This window comes from Hesperophylax consimilis, chromosome 5 (assembly GCF_061612785.1).
Source record: "Hesperophylax consimilis isolate HC1 chromosome 5, BYU_Hcon_1.0, whole genome shotgun sequence".
In the NCBI taxonomy this organism is placed as follows: domain Eukaryota; kingdom Metazoa; phylum Arthropoda; class Insecta; order Trichoptera; family Limnephilidae; genus Hesperophylax; species Hesperophylax consimilis.
In genome coordinates, this window is record NC_142840.1 from 6,090,544 (window position 1) to 6,110,325 (window position 19,782).

Consider the following 19,782-nt stretch of genomic DNA (forward strand, 5'->3'; position numbering starts at 1 on the left):
ATTGAACAAAGCTCCGCAAGTGAACGCCCGAGGCTGGTATACGTTTTTTAACCTCTATCAAAGAATGACGAAGAATGCAGAGAATAAATTAATAGAAGCATGGGAAAAATCGTTATTTATTGAGTTTTCTAATAATAATAAGAAAGACTTAGGAAATTAATGATAAAGATCGCATGTACATATTAGGTGTATTCGGGATATTTTGTGTTTATAGGATTTCATCAGGGATGTAAAAAAAGACTTAGGAAATTAATGATAAAGATCGCATGTACATATTAGGTGTATTCGGGATATTTTGTGTTTATAGGATTTCATCAGGGATGTAAAAGCGTGTGTGGGAGAAAAAAGCATACGATTATTTTATGTGGGTAGTCATTACAATAAATGTTCAAAAAAAGGTTTTTAATGCATACAACACATGAGTCATACTGTCCGAATAGGATCGTGCCCCCTATCGAATTGAGATATTTTGTGACGCAGAAAGGTAGAGGAAGAAAAATCGGAAGAAGGTTGGAATCCAAATCTGTTATTGATATCGCTAAATCGATTTCCAGCAACTTTTCGATTCGAATGATTTTCACGTTATTTTAGAACGAAGTGCATTTTAATTATTGATATCTATGTATTTGGTATTTGATTATTATAACGCTAATACCGTAAAATTCTTATTTTATAAGTATAGGAAATATGGGTTGTTTTATACTTGAGTGGGTGTTGGAACCGCGTTCGCTGACTTCCCCACCGAGCTCGTGTACTTGAAGCTTGCTAGCTTGATTTTACTGTAGTTTTTATAGTGTTTGTTTTCTCATGCTTCTAAATCCTTTGAATTAAAACCGAAGCCTTTACTTCGCCCCAACAACTTGAAAGACTTAACGCTCCCGTTTTGGTCAATCGAATCCATATTATGCTTAATTCAATTAGAAGATTCTCGCAAAGCTCTTATAGATGCCGGGCAGCCTTCGAGAAACGAAGATAAACACATCGAAGTTAATTCGATTTGCCCAAGCGTTTGTTTGTACGTATGTGATTCCCACGGTAGAAGCCCGCAGAGCCTCCCACTCCATATCAAGTTATCTCGACGTAAGCGTTGCAGGCAAGTTTTTGCTCTCGCGCGTCGTGCCTAAAATGGAAATCATTACCGCGGTTCAATCCAAAGGGGAACACGAACACAGAATAGCCTACAAGAAGACGAGAATGCTAAACATTAAACTATGAACATTATATTTTATCCCCTGAATTTAACATTCCTGTTGTTAACCAGAGCAGTTAGCAATACACTGGCTCTTTTGCGTGATATTATTCCATCCCTCTACATTCTACACTTTCCAGTGAGTGATGCGGCCATATGCAAATTAAATTTAATGCTTATAGGTAGATACTTGAGGATGATGAAACTATTTAACCATTTCGAAAACAAACTATAAAACTTAATTTAATTTAAAGAGTGACAATACTTAAACAATTCTTACTTGATATTGGACAGTGTTACAAAAAAGATAATAATGAATGTTCATAGAAATAAAACATCATGAAAACCGTCTAACACAAATATCAGACTACAAGTAAGGGAGGAATGACTTTTATGTTCCAACTAGCATCACAGCGACATATGAAAAAGTATTCTCCTACCTCGGACCAAATACTCGTATGTACATTAAAATTCCCTCACAACTCACAATTGAAACTGCGTGAATTGTCATCTTTCGGTCCAAAAATAGCAAAATGGTTATTAATTGTAGGCAGGACAGAATCAGAAATATTGTTTTTAAAAATCATCTGATAATTTATTACGATCGCCTAGGTGTATCTTAGCTTTTAATTCTTTTCTATGGATTTTTTTTTTTGCAAATTATTTTTTTCTATTCGCTTTTGGTATATAACCTATGCAAATAAATTAATTTAATATGATTTAAAATAAATTGGTATTACATACGAAATAACAAACAAAAAAATGTCATTATATAATGTCTGCCTGCATACCCTTCCTGACAGCTTAACCTCGACATGCATTGTACTTGTCATATTATTATATATCAGTGTTTGTATATACAACATTAGTGTATAAATTATTTGGACTTATATTTTTTCTAAATCAAATGTACAATAATAAATAAAATACAGTTTTTTTTCCTGTTAACTGCTGTACCAATTTTTGAGCCAATATATTTAGCCACCTTTTTGCAAAATCAACGTTTAAATGTTGTTTGAAATTTATATCTGTGTTCGGTCTCCATATTTGGTAATATGTTATTGAATCATGTATAATAGGTATAATGGGAATGTTTTTTGTGCCCAGTGTCAAAAAATTGGCGATTGACAAATAAAATCAAGATTTTTGTGTGTTAATTAGTGCATAGCGCCCTTGGGATGATTTTTTACAAAAAGGGCGCTACATAAATTATTATTATTCAATAGTGTGGTTGTGAATAATTTCGTATTCAAGCTGCAAGTCTGCATTATTTAAATAATATGTACATTAAAACTTTCTGCATAAATTATCTTATAATTCGTTCAAAACAAGATCGTATTTAATTTTGTATATACTTTTAGAGAATAATATATAATATTTTTGTATGTCGCTGTCCTGACAAGCGACATGTGGTACAAATAGGAACAAACCTTTTTTGTGCCTTCATGTTTACTATGGACCACCATAATTTTTACATGCCTAAAATTTTGGTTCGACAAATGCATCGCAGTATAGAAAAAAACGGAGGGTTTAAGCGCGACACACTTATATGGCGTGTTGTTTTTTGTCATCCCGATTTTACAAAGAACGAGTTCGTGATTTTTAAATAAAGGGGTAAGGGATTTGAACAGCCAACAATGGGTTTCATGCATCGTGTTTGAAAGATCAATAATATATGGACGGTTTGGCCAAACAGGATTATTTACACGCGTGGATGGAATATAGGTAAGTACCTACCTCTACCACCTAATTCATTGAACATGAAGGAATAACCGAGTGGTTTTAAGTCGATTGATCAAAGTTATTGGTATCTTATCTTCATTCCCCATTCTTGTTCTTCGTATACTTTTCAGGTTTAGAGGAGATCTCCCTAAGAATTATATTTGCATTTAATTTTACTGATGAATTAATCCCATTGGAAATGGTTAAATGTAAATTATTATGAGTTTTGTTTTTACTACGTGTCCAAATGTCCATGTTCATTATTATTCTTATATTTTGAGGATTGATAGGTTTCTTAGAAATTTATGGGTAAATTCATTCAATGCTTTAAAAAAAATGAATACCGCACAAGAGTCCCAACTGTCAAATTATAAATGGTGGTCTTACACCAGGGCGATAATTTGAGTATCTTGAACTCTGGAACGTGCCGCAAATATATCTTAAATAATTTAAATGATGAAATAACAAAAATCAATGAAATAAAATTTACAATAAAAGATATAAATTTGTTTTAGACCACTTTAATTTTAATTGCACTCTACCGGTTTCGAAAGCACCCTTCCTTCGTCAATTTCGTTTTAATATTCTCCTGACGAAGGAAGGGTGCTTCCGAAACCGGTAGAGTGCAATTAAAATTAAAGTGGTCTAAAACAAATTTATAAATTTTATTGTAAATTATGACGAGCCACAAAGTACATGCTTATTACAAATATGAAATAAAATTTACTTGCGCACGCCAAATTTGAACCCGCGAATTTCGGATCACGAGTCGAGAGCCTTACCCCTCGACCACGGAGGCTGAAAGAGCTTGACGCTCAAGTAATGAATTCACATGTTGAAACGTATTTATATATATCATGAATCTGTCGTAAATAAAAACTAATATTCGGGATTAGATTCGGGTACCCTTTTCAGAAGCTGAAGAATGTACGCATATTGACATTGAAAAATATGTTATTATATATTGGAAGATGGTAGCCAAGATAAATGGGTGAATGAAGCGTCCTCCGTCCCTTTGTGAAACTAGTATAAGGGATAACACAATCTTAGGAATAAAGTATCGCATTTCACCGGGATAATATTTGATCAAGTAGAAGTAGCACAACGAACGAAACTAGGCAATTATAAATGTAAACAGATATTCTTTTTCTTTAAGTATCGATATCAAGATCCTGACATTAACAAAGGAGCTTTAAATTGAAAACCAACCATTCATGAATTGAATTGTCGTTATCGCATAACTCAACTTTTATATAGCAACTGCATTTTAAATTGCCTACTAACTTAGATTTAAAAGACAAGAACCGATTTTTTTTGTTTAGATGGTGGAAGTCGTCGTACAAAAGTAATCCCAATCAGTCTTCCATTGACTTACTCGGTGTAACCTTGTGACCAGTTCAGACACGAGGCTGCATTGAAGCCAGACTTATTACAGTCTACATATAGGTGGGTAAGCAGAGAGTACGTAATTGTTTTCCCCATAACTGTTCATACTGTATACAAATACAATTTGACAGAAATACAAAATACAAATTACAAGTGTTAGACAAGCAACACTCTTGCACAGTTCTTTCCGGATAAGAGTGGTCGTTTTTACTACTGGTTCTTGAGCTCAACAGTTAAACTGTGGGTAGATTTGGCGGCTGTCGTTTTCACCCTTTCTGCAATATTGATATCTTAAAAACCAAGGTACAAACTTTCCTATCCTCTCAAAGATAACAACTTTTTAAGGGTACTGCGCTTACTTGAAATTGCTCTTACAGTAGGCATGTCCGCATAACTAACGATGTACTAATAAATAGAGTTAGTCAAGTACGTAATCAGCAATCATCACAGATTTTTAGTATCGTTAATCCGCATAGCCGCTTTAAAATCGATATGCGCTCATCCGAACCACAAGCACTATTGGTTTCATTTTAGTCGAGCACTTGATTATGCAAATGTGCTCGGGAACAATTACCATTCAAATTCCTGGCGCATAAGTCCACGACTCACAGGAAACTGCATCTTGAACATTGCCGCTTTGCTTTGCATATATATATAGCAACTGCATTTTAAATTGCCTACTAACTTAGATTTAAAAGACAAGAACCGATTTTTTTTTGTTTAGATGGTGGAAGTCGTCGTACAAAAGTAATCCCAATCAGTCTTCCATTGACTTACTCGGTGTAACCTTGTGACCAGTTCAGACACGAGGCTGCATTGAAGCCAGACTTATTACAGTCTACATATAGGTGGGTAAGCAGAGAGTACGTAATTGTTTTCCCCATAACTGTTCATACTGTATACAAATACAATTTGACAGAAATACAAAATACAAATTACAAGTGTTAGACAAGCAACACTCTTGCACAGTTCTTTCCGGATAAGAGTGGTCGTTTTTACTACTGGTTCTTGAGCTCAACAGTTAAACTGTGGGTAGATTTGGCGGCTGTCGTTTTCACCCTTTCTGCAATATTGATATCTTAAAAACCAAGGTACAAACTTTCCTATCCTCTCAAAGATAACAACTTTTTAAGGGTACTGCGCTTACTTGAAATTGCTCTTACAGTAGGCATGTCCGCATAACTAACGATGTACTAATAAATAGAGTTAGTCAAGTACGTAATCAGCAATCATCACAGATTTTTAGTATCGTTAATCCGCATAGCCGCTTTAAAATCGATATGCGCTCATCCGAACCACAAGCACTATTGGTTTCATTTTAGTCGAGCACTTGATTATGCAAATGTGCTCGGGAACAATTACCATTCAAATTCCTGGCGCATAAGTCCACGACTCACAGGAAACTGCATCTTGAACATTGCCGCTTTGCTTTGCATATATGGGCATGCAATCAATATTCAGTCAATATACAGACTGGCTATTTACTATTTACCTATGCCGCAATTCTCTTCTCCTTTAACCCTTGCCGATAATCTAAGTCTACGGCATTCGACATCGCGCGGTGTGTTTGCGTGCTGAAATGAAACGCTTTTCACATTCGATGAACAAGGCTGAATAATGCATTTTATAAATATTTTAGTGACAAAGAGATATTTGTGATATGAGATTTGCCAAGTGTAAGGGCGTATTCGCGTGTTTGAATATTGGACTGAATGAATCCTTGGGTTCTTACCTAATCACGATATCTAAAAATTTTTGGTAAGTGGGATATTAAAAATATTTTATACAGTGAATAAAACAGCCAACTTATTAATAGAATTATATTCCTTTAAATTGTACACATCTCCATAATTTATAAAAATAATAAAATATATAGTTCATAATAATAGAGCCTCTTCGAAGAAATATAAAGGTTGCCAAACTTCTCTTTTATACTGTTTACTGGCTTCAAAGAAAAATATAAAACTTACCGACGCTACAAATACGCAATAATAATAAATGTTTTGTAAAAAATAGTCAAATGATTTCCTCACTGGGATCTTCCGTGCCGAGAATTTCTTTTAAGTAATCTACATTAATACAAATGTAAATGTTCGGTTTTTCAAAATATTAAAGCTCAGAAAGTTCGTAACAGATTGCTTTGAAATTTCGACACTACGTTGCATTCGAATACGCGTGTATTATATAGATGTCACCTGTGATAGGTAAAAAATGTTTTTTTTTTATAATCCGCGCCATCTGTTAGACAAATAGGCTTTTAAAAAACGCCATCGTTTGGACGCAAAAGCAACACGCGCCACTGTTTCTCTATCAGCACAGACTGACTGAGCCACAGCTACGCGTAGCGGGTACAGTTAGTTGTAAATCAATTAAGTAGCTTTTTCATGGAATAATTATAAATATGATACATGGTGTTTTTTAGTGCAGTTGGGTGGTTTCGGTTTTAGTATATCTGTAATAATCTATTTCTGATCTCTCTTTGTTATGTATTCAGCTTGAGATTTAAATATTATACTTGTGAGTTTTGAACGAGGAGGGATTTTTTTGAGTGAGTATAGTACAGGGTTTTTCAATAAGAGGAGTTATTTTGATATTCAATCGTAAAAGATCAATGGTTTCGTTGCTTGTGTGGCAAGTAGCGCTGTCTTGTTGAAAATAAACGTTGTCCAGATCAATACCATCCAATTCCGGCCATAAAAAATCATTAAACATCTCTCAATAGCGCAATCCATTCACTGTAATTGTTGCTCCAGCCTCATTTTCAAAAAAGTAAGGTCCAATGACTCCGATGGATCATAAACCGCACCAAACAGTCACACGTTGAGGATAAAGAGGCTTTTCAACAATAATTCTTGGGAGCACCCAAGGTGCTACCCCAGATGCGACAATTTTGCTTGTTGACGAAGCCACCGAGGTGGAAATGGGCCTCATCACTCAAGATGATTTGAATTTGATTCACTCAAGTGAATTTTAATAATTTTAATGCATTGTTGAAGCATGTATCGTTCCATTTTTATTAATGGCGTAGTTTCTACTTGTCAAATGTTAAAAAATGATAGCTTCAAAAGTAACATCTACTGAAATAGCGGGCTATTCAAAATAACACCTCTCATTGGAAAACCCTGTACAATAGAATAGGAAGCATTTTGCCAAAATGTAGTATTTGTAAATACTTGTTGGATATGTTTTTGACCTTGAGACCTAGAGTTTCTAGAATACGTGTTAGTTGTTATGTCTTGTGTTTTATTTATAATTAAAAAGGAATATTACTTTAGAAAAATAATGTTTTTATTAATGTAGTGTTAAGATTGTCGAAGATTTCTGCTGATTCTTACATAGATTTTCAAAATAATATTCATTCTGGCTATTGGGTTTTAATTAGTGATATTAGGATATTGTAATTTGAAGAGCTCATTACTGCAATTGCTGCTTGCGAGATGCTCGAGTTCAAAAGTCTTATAATATTGAGGCCAACATTAACTACAATTTAAATTAAGGTTTGTTGCTTACTCTTTTTTTTCCTTCATTCCAAATTGCATTATCCCTTTAAGCTGTTTAAAAAGTCATCAACAAGAAGGTACATAAACGAGAACATAGGAAAGTACATGTACGGCTCGCTGTTCAGGGTATTGTACGGAAGGAAACAACAATAAACCTGAGGAAGAGCAGAATAATACTTTTGGGAAGGATAAAAATATCTCAAGATTGAAGAGTTAAATATATATACATATATTCGATTCTCTGTTTTGAGGATACAGAGAAGGAGATTGTAAATATGTACACCCTCGTAGCCTATACTTCTTTTACCATTTCAGTCTTCAGTCTTTTACTGTATTAGTGTACAATTTATTATGTGGCTTGGAAAGTTCTCGTGTAGTTGTGACGTTTATATAAATATTGTGTTCGTGTGTCCATAGTGTATTTTGTAGTTTAAAAATTCTATGTCATAATCGTATAATTTTCTAATTTTCAATATGTTAATTTTTTGATGAGTGTATCTGGGTTTTAATTGGAGAGTTTTTTCTTAAACATTATTCTGTGTCATTTTGTTAATCGTTAAGGTATGTTATTTAGATCATGAATGTATATGGGTTTTTGTGCTGAATATGAGAAAAATTATCAAAGCATAAGTTAAACCAACTTTCATTACAGTAAAAATCATCGCTACCTCGGCCGAAAGGCTTAGCAGTCAGCCTCAATGTTGTTGAAACTCCGATATTTAATAATCTTTGTAGTATCTGGGAGATATCTCGGGACTAGAACAGAGTATCGTGTTTCTCCCATGCAAAGTTTAGATCTGCTACAAACTTCAGTTTGTTTATGATCCTGTTTTGAAACAGTGAATTCTCAAATAGAGTACAGAAATTGCATTCTGTAGTCTGTACTGGCAGCGGGAATTTAAAATACTGTGCAATAGTATCAAACTAATCCCGAAATGTTGTACTAGTTTAAACTAATGAAACTTTAGTCATTAGGATAATGTAATGTAACATTATAATTAAGCTTTAGTTCATAGATTGAAAAGTCTTCACTTTAGGTGTACACTTTAAAGTGTTCACTACAAAATAACATTGAAATATAAGTGACGGCTTAACATTATTTCTACACGGTTGCTATATACCTATATGATACAATTCACGAAATTTCATACATTGTAATAAAATGGCCTGGGTACATAAAAAATAGTTTCAGAAGATCTTCGTCAGCAGTTGATGTTTTTTTAAATATTTTTTGAGAGTTCTTGTAATTAACAGAAATATATATATTTCAATTTTTTCATACATTATTGTTTATTGCCTAAGTAGCGTATTATTATTATTTAAATAAATTTTTATTTTGCTCACTAATCTTAAAGACGTTTATTCTATTTTTTCATGGCCTGTTTCTTTTACCGCTTTTGACCTTTACTGAATTTTGTGCATAATTTATTATGTTGTCTTATGTAGTTTTTATAACATTATTCTGTATTATTTGATAGTCGTTTAAATTCGTGACATGTGTGTTTCTCATATATCTATTAGGTAATTTAGATGGGACTGGATTAAACTAAAGTATAATCTACTCTTTACTTGTGTTGATGATTGTGGTGATAGAAGATGTTGATGAAATATAAATAAAAGCTAGAATCTTGGGAGAACAAGGGAAGGGACATCAGTAATTTATGGGACATTATGTAATAAAACCTTTATTTGTTATTTTTGTAGACCTTTCACACGGCCATAAAATTTAAATATTTCACACATTGATCAGCCATAAAATAATTTCTTCCAGATCCGGTTTATGCTACGAGTGGGTTGATATAATGATATACACACGACGTCATTTTAATAGCAGTGTGATTTATCTCATACTATCACCCAAATAAGTAATCAAGGCTTCCTAATAAATGATATATGGGAAAGGACACTGTTTTACCCTTGCTTCTACAAGGATCCCGGGGTGATGTAGGAGAGCGGATGGAGTTTCAGATTTCCATTTATATTAGATTTGATTGTAGGGACAAACACGCGCCGTATCTCTTTCCCCAGATACGTCTCGTCGTATCACGTAGGTAACTTTGGCTGCTTATTCGCATATACGATTTTTATACTCGACTATAACTTCGAAATGGCTGACGGATGCCTTCGTCTAGCTAGAAGGGTGTATAAGGAAAATAAACATGTAGGACGCACAGTATTGAAACTTGGAACTAGATTCCTTTGGTTTTATTTTCGAGGAATCTTTTTACTCTTTATCAAAACACTCGTACATCAAAAATTTGCGGTCAACATATAAATCTAACTCAAAGAGAAGTACTGAAACAAAAATACTGAGTTAATGCAAATAAATCTGAGGACTCACCTAGATTGCTTCTGATTGAACTTAAATTGAAATACGTTCGAGAATCTAAAAGTTACTCGATTCAAAAATTGATAGCAAATAAATACGACTTAAATAAATTATATTCTTCTGAACTGTTTTTCTCTTAACCATGGAATGACGTAAATTTGTATTGCCATAAACTCAAAATTGCTGTTACAAAGGATGACAGATATATCTTTCCGTTTAGTAACCTACAGGTGACTAAATTTGATCAATATAATATATTATCTTTAATGATTTTTGGACGAATATTGTGTTTAACCTCTATACCTAGATAAATTTGTTTGTACTGAGGAAGTAGTTTGATTGTGTTAAATATAATGTATGCAATGTGTGTGTCATTTTGACCAGTAAGTCTATGTAAGCAAATTTGCGGAGACTGAAAATTAATATTAAATTCAATTGGTTTTTTTCTATTTTGTCAGTTTCAACTGAAATAAAACTAATAACATTTAAATATACCTGTTTTCGAACTTTTGTTTTAATAATAATAATAATACTTGGATGACTTGTATAGCGCCGTTTTTGTGCAAAAACACCTCAAGGGCGCTGTTTTATGTCTCTTCAACTCTCAGTTCGTTTTATACAGCACGGACTGTATTAATATAGATGGCGGTGAATAAATGCAATACTCGTAAAACCAAAATAACGATTACACTGGAGATTTTTATTTCTTTTTTGGTAATTATTGCACTTTTTTTAAAAATTGTTTTTTTTTCGTTCTTTATTATTCTCACCCCATTCCACGTGCGCGATATAGAATAAATATATATAAAAATGAGTACGACTTTTTTATGATTCTGTTAAAAAATGTGACTGTATGATCATATCCCAATAAAAAAATATTCATTCAGAATACATTTGAACACGTGCTTTCGAGATGCGAAACTATAATTTTTTTGAAGCACACTCGTTTCGACTTCCTCTTTACATATTTGTGTTTTTTATGAAATTTGTCGAATCATTCTTACTAGCTTCCAATTACTTTTACTTGTCTACCGGTTCAACTTTAACGTTTTGTCTTAGTTAATAAGAATAAAGACAAAAATTGTACATATTATTACAATCATAGAACAGTGGTAAATATTATTTTTAATGTGTTAACATCATAAGAGTCGATAGTCTGCGGAGTATAAGTAATGGACTAATGTTTTATTCTGTGTTATTATAAAAAATATAAATAAGCAGTAAGACATTCATATTTTTTAACTGTGCGATTATCTTTATTTTATTTTATTTATTGTTTTTTTGTAAATATTACATAATACAATTAATGAACTTAAAATGTCCAACTAGGCGATTGCCCGTTTTAGGACATTCCAATATGATAATGTTTTTACATGTAAAATTATAATAAATAAAAAAAGATAAAAACGTCTACTGTTTTCAAAGCAATTCACTTAGGAATGTGGGCTTGTGTCTGATTTTGTGGTCGTGAGATCCTTATGAATATTTTAATGGGGGAAAGATAGTCAATAAAGAAACAATGGTTGCAATGAGTCATCTCACAAAAAATAAGGCGATAGTTGTTGAGGTAATGGTGCATTTTGTCGAGTAATCGAATAATCATAGTCATACGAACATAATTTTCTCCACGGAGAAAACTTGCGCTTATAAAATATTGCTTTATTCAAAATATCTTCTAATTATTCGTATTCCTGTTAAAAACGAGAATTAAACGAATGAATTGACAAATTTCCTAAGGATTCATAAAAATTAAAAAATTTTCGCTTTTCGTTATTAAATAATAACAGTATAAACGCAGCTGTATGAACAACTTGATCCGTTATATTGTGAAAGTACTAATAGTTTATTAGTGAATGGCATGCAATTAAATTTTTAACAGGATTTTAATACATCAGCAATATTCATTTTTCTCTGAGTATATTCTGGATTATTAGATATTTCACTTAAAAAAATATGTTAGCTGAATTTGATAAAAAGATAAGAATATAATAACTTATGGGTCTCTGTAATTTATTAAAATGTTTCTGGCTACGTTTTATTTTTTCGTGAAGAAAATATGCATTTCTTCAATAAAAGAAAATTCACATTGTGGCGTCATTTTATTCTAAATAAAATAAATAACTTTACATACACCTCTGTTTAATCAAAATTAATTTTTCTCTTCCTGACGAAGAAACCATTGGTTTTGTAACATTTCGATTATTTTGATCAAATTACACAAAAAATTTCATTAAAATTTTGATTAGAATAAATTTATCTTTTAACTGTAAAGGTTATACCCAATGTCATATATCCTGGTAAGACAGAGATCTTTGTTTCGATTCCCAGTTGAGACCGTTACTTTTTATTCTGTGTCTTGTTCCATTTTATTTTACGTTTAGATTTATTAGTATCATCTTCTTCTTCAATGACATATTACATTGAACCATTTACAAAAATCAAAAGAAAAAAATATTCCATAAAAATATAAAATAAATTTCTTTGTGTAAACCACTATTTAATCAAAATAATCGACATGCCAGAATGAAGAAAATTAACTGTTAAGTTCATTGTTAATTTTCACAATCCCGACAAAGGAACCATTGGTTTTGAAACGTGTTGATTATTATGAATAATCATCTTCTTATTAAATGTTATTTATTTTATTCAAATAAAATTGAATCTGTTTTATTTGTCGAATAGCTTAAAATTTGATTAAATCACCTGCAAAGCTTTTTATGACATAAATTTATTAATAATTTAACAAAATCTCTGTTACGAAAATACATGTTAGAACCTGATGCTTTCAATTCAACCCTTAAACAAAGCACTTAAATATTAATTGTTTAGGTACGAGTATGCAAAGTGCTGTTTAGCCGATCTTTATTTTGTCACAAAGGGTTGAACACAATGAGTCCCCTATCCTATCGAGTTTCGGAATATGCATAATATTATTGTAATCAAATACTAGAGGCAGGGCCACCACTACGCATTGAAAACATCGGTCCCTACCTACTTTATGCTTTCAGAATTTAGGTACCTTTATTGAAATGTGTGTATATATAGAAGTTTTACTGAATATAACGTAGGTACTAATATCATCAAGCAATGTGAATAAAATCATATATAAATTTACAGTGGAGGTTTTCTCTAATGTTTAATTATACTTTTAATTCACTTTAAACAGGGCGCCATTCAAAATCCATATTGAAAAATCCACCATTCTGAAATGAATCCCATATGTGCGTTATAAATGTCAGCGACTAAGGGAATTCCTGCTCTAAGAAATAATTCATACAAAACATACTAGTAGCGCTAGAGCGGTAGACTAAAACTAAAACAACACGGAATAGTATTATACTACAATCAATAAATATTTAAAACGTGACTATCGTATCGTAAGAAAGTGATAATTTTAAATTTGAAAAAAAATCTCAGTTTCTTGTGTAAATTGGGATTCTCGTATTTAAAACTATTTTTGTTACCTAAGACACTAAAATCTTTAGCCACAGACGTTTTATTAAACCTCCAAATTGTATTTTGTCGCTAGGTTGCTAATCTCCGGTGCGTTGATTTGGTGAAATTCCTTTAGATCTAGAGAAAAATACACATTACATAGATTTTTTTCTTATATTTGAGGGAATTATTTTTCACTTCCTATGGTCTCAAATTGAGTGAACCCCCACTGAGATATGGCATTAGCCGCCAATGTAAATGTGTAAAATTGCTAAGGTTGAACAGTTTTCTTTTTAAATTTTATTATGAACTACAGTTATGACAAACCGTGTGATTAAACCTTAAAGATTTATTTTTAATATTTCCTAGGTATATCTTTATTCCTTTTTGTAATTTGTTCATTAAATTAATTTAAAATGGTTTTCATATCAATTAATTTAAAGTATTGGGTACGAGACGAGATCTGTGGAGTCGCAGTGTATAGATATTGTCATGTCAAATGAGAAAAGGTTGTGACAAAGGTTTTCGATATGAATATTCATAAAAGACATACGTCTGGTCACAAAAACTAATTGAAATAACACATTTTGATGTGATATGGATCTATCAGATTTCTAATTAATTGACGGATGTGGAGATTTAGTTGTCTGACTATTTTTACACCGTTAAAAGGAATTGGTAAAATTATTTATGTTCAACAAGCAGCCGGTTAATATTGCAGAATCTGCTAGACAGTAACAGAACGCCTATGTTTTTGGAAATTCGATTTAGAAGGGTTTCAATTCAACATATCAATTGTTTTTCTATTATGGAAGATGTTAACACCAAAGTGATATAAAAAGAGTGGAATTTCAGAATCGAAACGAACGTTACATGAAATGGCTTTAACCGTGTTTGGTGACAAGTAAGTACTTTCCAACCATCCGCCTTGTAGTGTTGATAAATAATTCTACTTTCAATACAGCGTATTGAAAGTAGAATTATATATATATATATATATATATATATATATATATATATATATACTATCGTTTGAGTGTGAAGATTTAAGTTATTGATATTTAGTTTATGTAGGTTTTAAGATGCCTCCATAGGTGGCAGTAGTAGCATCAGAGAGACAATATGTCGGCCATACCCGAATAGTGAAGAGTACTTGATGATTGTCAGGCGAGCATTCAGTACGAGTCACTCCCGCATTAGATTAACTTGTAGCCTCCTATAGAACGTACGTACGTCCTGCTAGATATTTATTGTAAATATATCACAATAATAAGCTCACTGCAAATAAGTTTACTGCGTCTAAGTCTATGTTTATAATATTACCTTATTTCCGTACATTTATTGTGTTTCGTTCAGTGATCTCACCAGTAGTTTCGTGTGCAAGTTGTAATTGTAGCCTTATCACAATAGGATATCGGCAGCAGTGAAATTACTTTGCAAATATGGACTTCGTATCTAATCTTATTGCATCTGATTGCCTCGGGTTAAGAGACATTCAATTGTATCGATTTAGAAACAGAGGCTCGGGGGGCGGGGGTCCTGTGAACTTCCAGATGTTAATATTAGCTACCTCTAACCCTTTAACTGTAATTAAATTTATTTCATATAAAGATTTTCAAAAAGAAATTTCACACCGACTAATTTTCGAACAGAATCAAATGAAAAATATAGGATAAATGATTTTTCAGTAGGTGGGTACCTAAAAGGGCCAATATAGTAACTATAAGTAAAATAAATGAAAAACTTGTTTTTATAACAGCAATACAGAGTTTTAAAATTGCATGAAAATCAATACAGGATTATAATGCATACTTAAACAGTGCCTTTGAGGTGATTTAAAAAAAACGGCGCCATATGAATTATCCAACTATTATCAATCTTTTTATAAAAAAAACAGTGTATGTAATATGTACGACTAAATGGAGAAGTGATATTTATTTAGGCCTACTGTAATGCTAATAAAAAAATAATCTGTTATTTTGTTGTTTAAAAGCACTACATTGGCCTAAATAAATAAAAGATGGAGAAATGCGATCTGTGATCTTTTCATGCACTGAATCAAGTCCATGGCCATTGCTAAAAGACAGCAAAACAATAATTATTCCAAATCGTGTTGAATGGTATTTAAAAAAGACGTAACGGAAGATTGATGGCGATATCCACCTGAAAATCAAGACATCAAATTCCGCAAACGGATCCAAGTAGACAAAAAATGTTTATTCAAGCAGATAATCTTCCTCGCATAGAATCCATTATCGTAATTTGTAGGGAAGCTATACGGCCGGCCATATTATAATAAGGTTAATGGAAGCGACCAGCTAAGCTCAGGTTAATCATGTGTAATAAAAAGATTGCTCGGTTACCGGGTTATATCGACCCAGCCTAATGCTTGTGGTCATATGGGAGTAGAAGCTCTAATGGGAAATTGAATTATTTACATCGACGAGGTGGAGGTCTGTTAGGGCCGACGTTTTTAGGGTCAGCCCGACCAGGCCCTAGTCTAATTTACGAATCGCAATCCAGCGCTATTTGACCTAACATTTGTTGGGAATATCAGGCTCAGGTGGACCCTAAATAGCCGTCATTCTGTCATGATTATCATGATGTAGCCTGCTTGTTTCCAATATTTTGATACCTACGCTGAGAATGACCTATTTGTCATATCGATTTTGATTTATTATTCAAGGGAGGCGTTCCAGAGTCCAGGTTTCAAAATTCGACACAATCCCACCAAAATAGATGATCTACTTTTTGAGAAGCATTTTGTTGTGGTTTACACGTGTGCTCCGATTACCAGCAGATGACTTTACCTTACATGATCCATTTGGTTATTCCAAAGAGATGGCGCCCAGTTAGTCGTCCCAAACAAAAAAAAATGGAAATCACGTGCAGGAACTGATAAGGAGACATTGGGCTTGAAGTGAACCGAGGTTAATGAAGTATTATAAAAAAGGGTAGGCTGGGACTCCTAGTCAAACTATTTTTTGGTATTTATATATACAGCCGAAATCGGTAGTTCTGTTAATGTCGTCAGCTCAGTTAAAGTGCTTTTTTCCAAAATACGATGCTTTGAGAAAAATATGATTTCCGTTATTGATTACTCAAATACTAATTGACCTAAGAACCTTGTTAAAAATATCAGAAAACTCGATATCCAGCCCGGCCCTTGCATGTTGCAAACCACTAGGAAGAGGTTTGATCTTTTTAGGTATTTTCGACATTGCCGAAGAGCCGGTAATAATCCACTTTATATTATTATGCAAGTACCTACGTTGAAAATCATGTTAAATGCTTCACTTTTACGCTATAAATAATAACGACTCATAAATTTGAAACGAAGCACGGTAATTTTATTCAATTAGGAATCTAGTCAAAACCTGATGCTCGAAACAGACATTTACATACAACCAACAGTACGCGGTGTCCTTGTACGATAAGAAAAATGTGATGGAGCACATTAGACCTGATAAACGAGCCTCACTTCTTGTATTCATTGCGTATTTAGTATTTTTGTAAATCTATATGACATGACACAACGACGTATGAATTTTATATACTCTCAGTATCGCCCTCCACCTTACAATGTGGAAACATTCACCATTTATTTCTCCTCCACATATGCTTCAACCTCACAAGTATCCTTAAATCGGGAAGCCTTAATCCCACTGAACGACCACAGAAAACACTGAGCTCTTGAACGACCACAGAAATAGAAATTTAAGAGAAATATTTAAAAAGTTCAAGGCAAAATTCTAGAAAATTTCTAAAAAAATATAAAATTAGATCTCAGTATTCATTATTTTTAATCCGGTTAAGAACGAATGAATCGATAGGATTCCTAATAAACTTATGGTAAAATTCAAAATAGTATCCCGATGTCGGAACGCGTGTCCATAAAAATCCTAATATTTCAGTGTTTCGTCATTGTGTTTTACTTATTTTATTGCAAATGAAGGTGCATGGACGCCATGGACACGTGTTCCGATATGTTAGGAATTTACTCATAGTTTATCAGGAAAGGGCCTGCAATTCCGTTTTTACTGATTAACAATAATTAGAAAAGATTTTAAATAAGATAGTTTTACTCACTTTTCTCCGTATATGACATAATATAGGAAATGATATAAACAAAGATATATAATTATTACATTACAAACAATAACATTCCCAGCCAAACATAGGAATCAACTTCATTTCACGAACTTCTTTCACCATTCTTATTTCCTGGCGATTGTTTTTTAAGCATTTCAAATTGATGTGATTCCAAAGAGCAATTATTTTATTACATAAGCTGTCTTCACGGGACATTACTGGGAAAAAATAACACCAAAAAGAAGAAAATGCAGCCGGAGGAATTATAGAGCTATCCGCCTCTTTAAAATGAATTGCACGTTCAAGGCAAGATGGAATAAACACAGAGGACACCATTCAGAAAACTATTGAAACCCCTAAAAGATTTTAAGGCACTTTGAGAGAATAACTAGTGGAAGTATTTTAATTATTCATCAGCCGTTTCGCTAGGTATTTTACAGATAATAACAAAATAATTAACTTTACGAGGGGAGTTCTCAGGTTTAGTTTTAAGCAAGTATATCATCTCTGGGGATATTTTGAGCAGAAGAAGTGAACCTGGGTCCTAAAGAAACTCAGGACTTTAGAAGGAGGAATTAAAAAAAAAGTTATGTCTTTTTCTCAGCCGCGTAACGTCAAATAAAATATTAAAACAAACGAAGTACTGGTGTAAAATCATTTTTGAAGCACCGGTGGCGAAAATATTGTAATTTTGTTAGAAAATAATTTTAAAGACGCTCACATTTTAATTATTTCGGACGAACTCAAGACTTATATCTCATTGCATGGAGGACAGATAAGCCATATTTTGTTTAAAGTTTTTGTCTTTGTTTTTATTTTCTGTTTTTGTTTATGTATTTTGTTACAGATGACACTCATAAACTTCACTTTGACTTTGGTTCAAGATTTTGCTTATGATAGCCTGCGATAAGCGAGCCCTAAGGGTCTGAGACAGAGGTGTGAAATCGTCGGATCACGACAATAGAAAGAATGTATTGGAGCCAGGAAGGAGTCTGAAAGGGTCGAGAGGATGCACTAGGTGGCATGAAAGGCTGGGAGGTGACTGGAGAGACTAAGGTAAACTAGGATGAGGTGATTTTGCACAGCGGTGCTGCCAAGGTCTGTTATCTATGTGAGGATATTGTGTCGGCGCTCTTTATTGGCAGCAGACACATGTCAGCGCTATATTAGCGGCGGACACATGCCTGAACGGATGACGAGCCTCGTGCTGGCACAGTTGGTGGACGGGGTAGTCTCTCTCCCTGCAACAGCTGGTACAGTTCCTTCGCTACCTAGGACTCTTGCAGCAGAGTCTCCATCTTCTGTCTTCGTCGAGCGTCACAGCGGTGCTGCCAAGGTTTGTTGTCTATGTGAGGATGTTGTGTCAGCGCTCTTTATTGGCAGCAGATACATGTCAGCGCTATATTGGCGGCAGACACATGCCTGAACGGATGACGAACCTCGTGCTGGCACAGTTGGTCTAAATAACAAATGTAGATCCTAGGAAATAAATAGTACAGCGCCCTTGAGGTGATTTTTCACAAAAACGGCGCTATACAAATTATCCAATTATTATTATTATTATTATGTTTCTAGCGGAATCCCTACGGTTCTAAGTTATTAATATTTAAAATTAATAAAAACCGGACTCTACCATTAAAATATTTAAAAAAAAGGTTTGAAAATTTTATAAACTTTTTTAAACCATAAAATTAGCTAATAATTTTTTTTGGTAAACTAGTGCTTAAGATAAGATTTTTTATGCATAGCACAAAGGGTAACAATTAACAATTTACAGCAAGCGAATAATTATTGCTTGTAAAATAATTATAAAATTAGCTGAAAACATCAGGTTTTCTTTTTTTAGACGATGAACTCTTAATTTACCGAGGGATCCCTTTAGAAAAATTTAAGATTTTAGTTATAGGTTCATCAAAAATAATTAAAATAAACCTAAAGGAAATCCGATTTTCTAGATCTGCTAGGGAAAAGTCGACCGTAGATCCTTCCATTACTTGAATATTGTTTTTACACGACTTCACCACTTACGTCGTTAAGTTTCCCACTTCATTTTAGAGATTTGATAGAGAAAATTCAGCCACAAGTCTGTTCAGTGCGCCAGAGTTGCGCGTCGCATATTTTTTGAACGG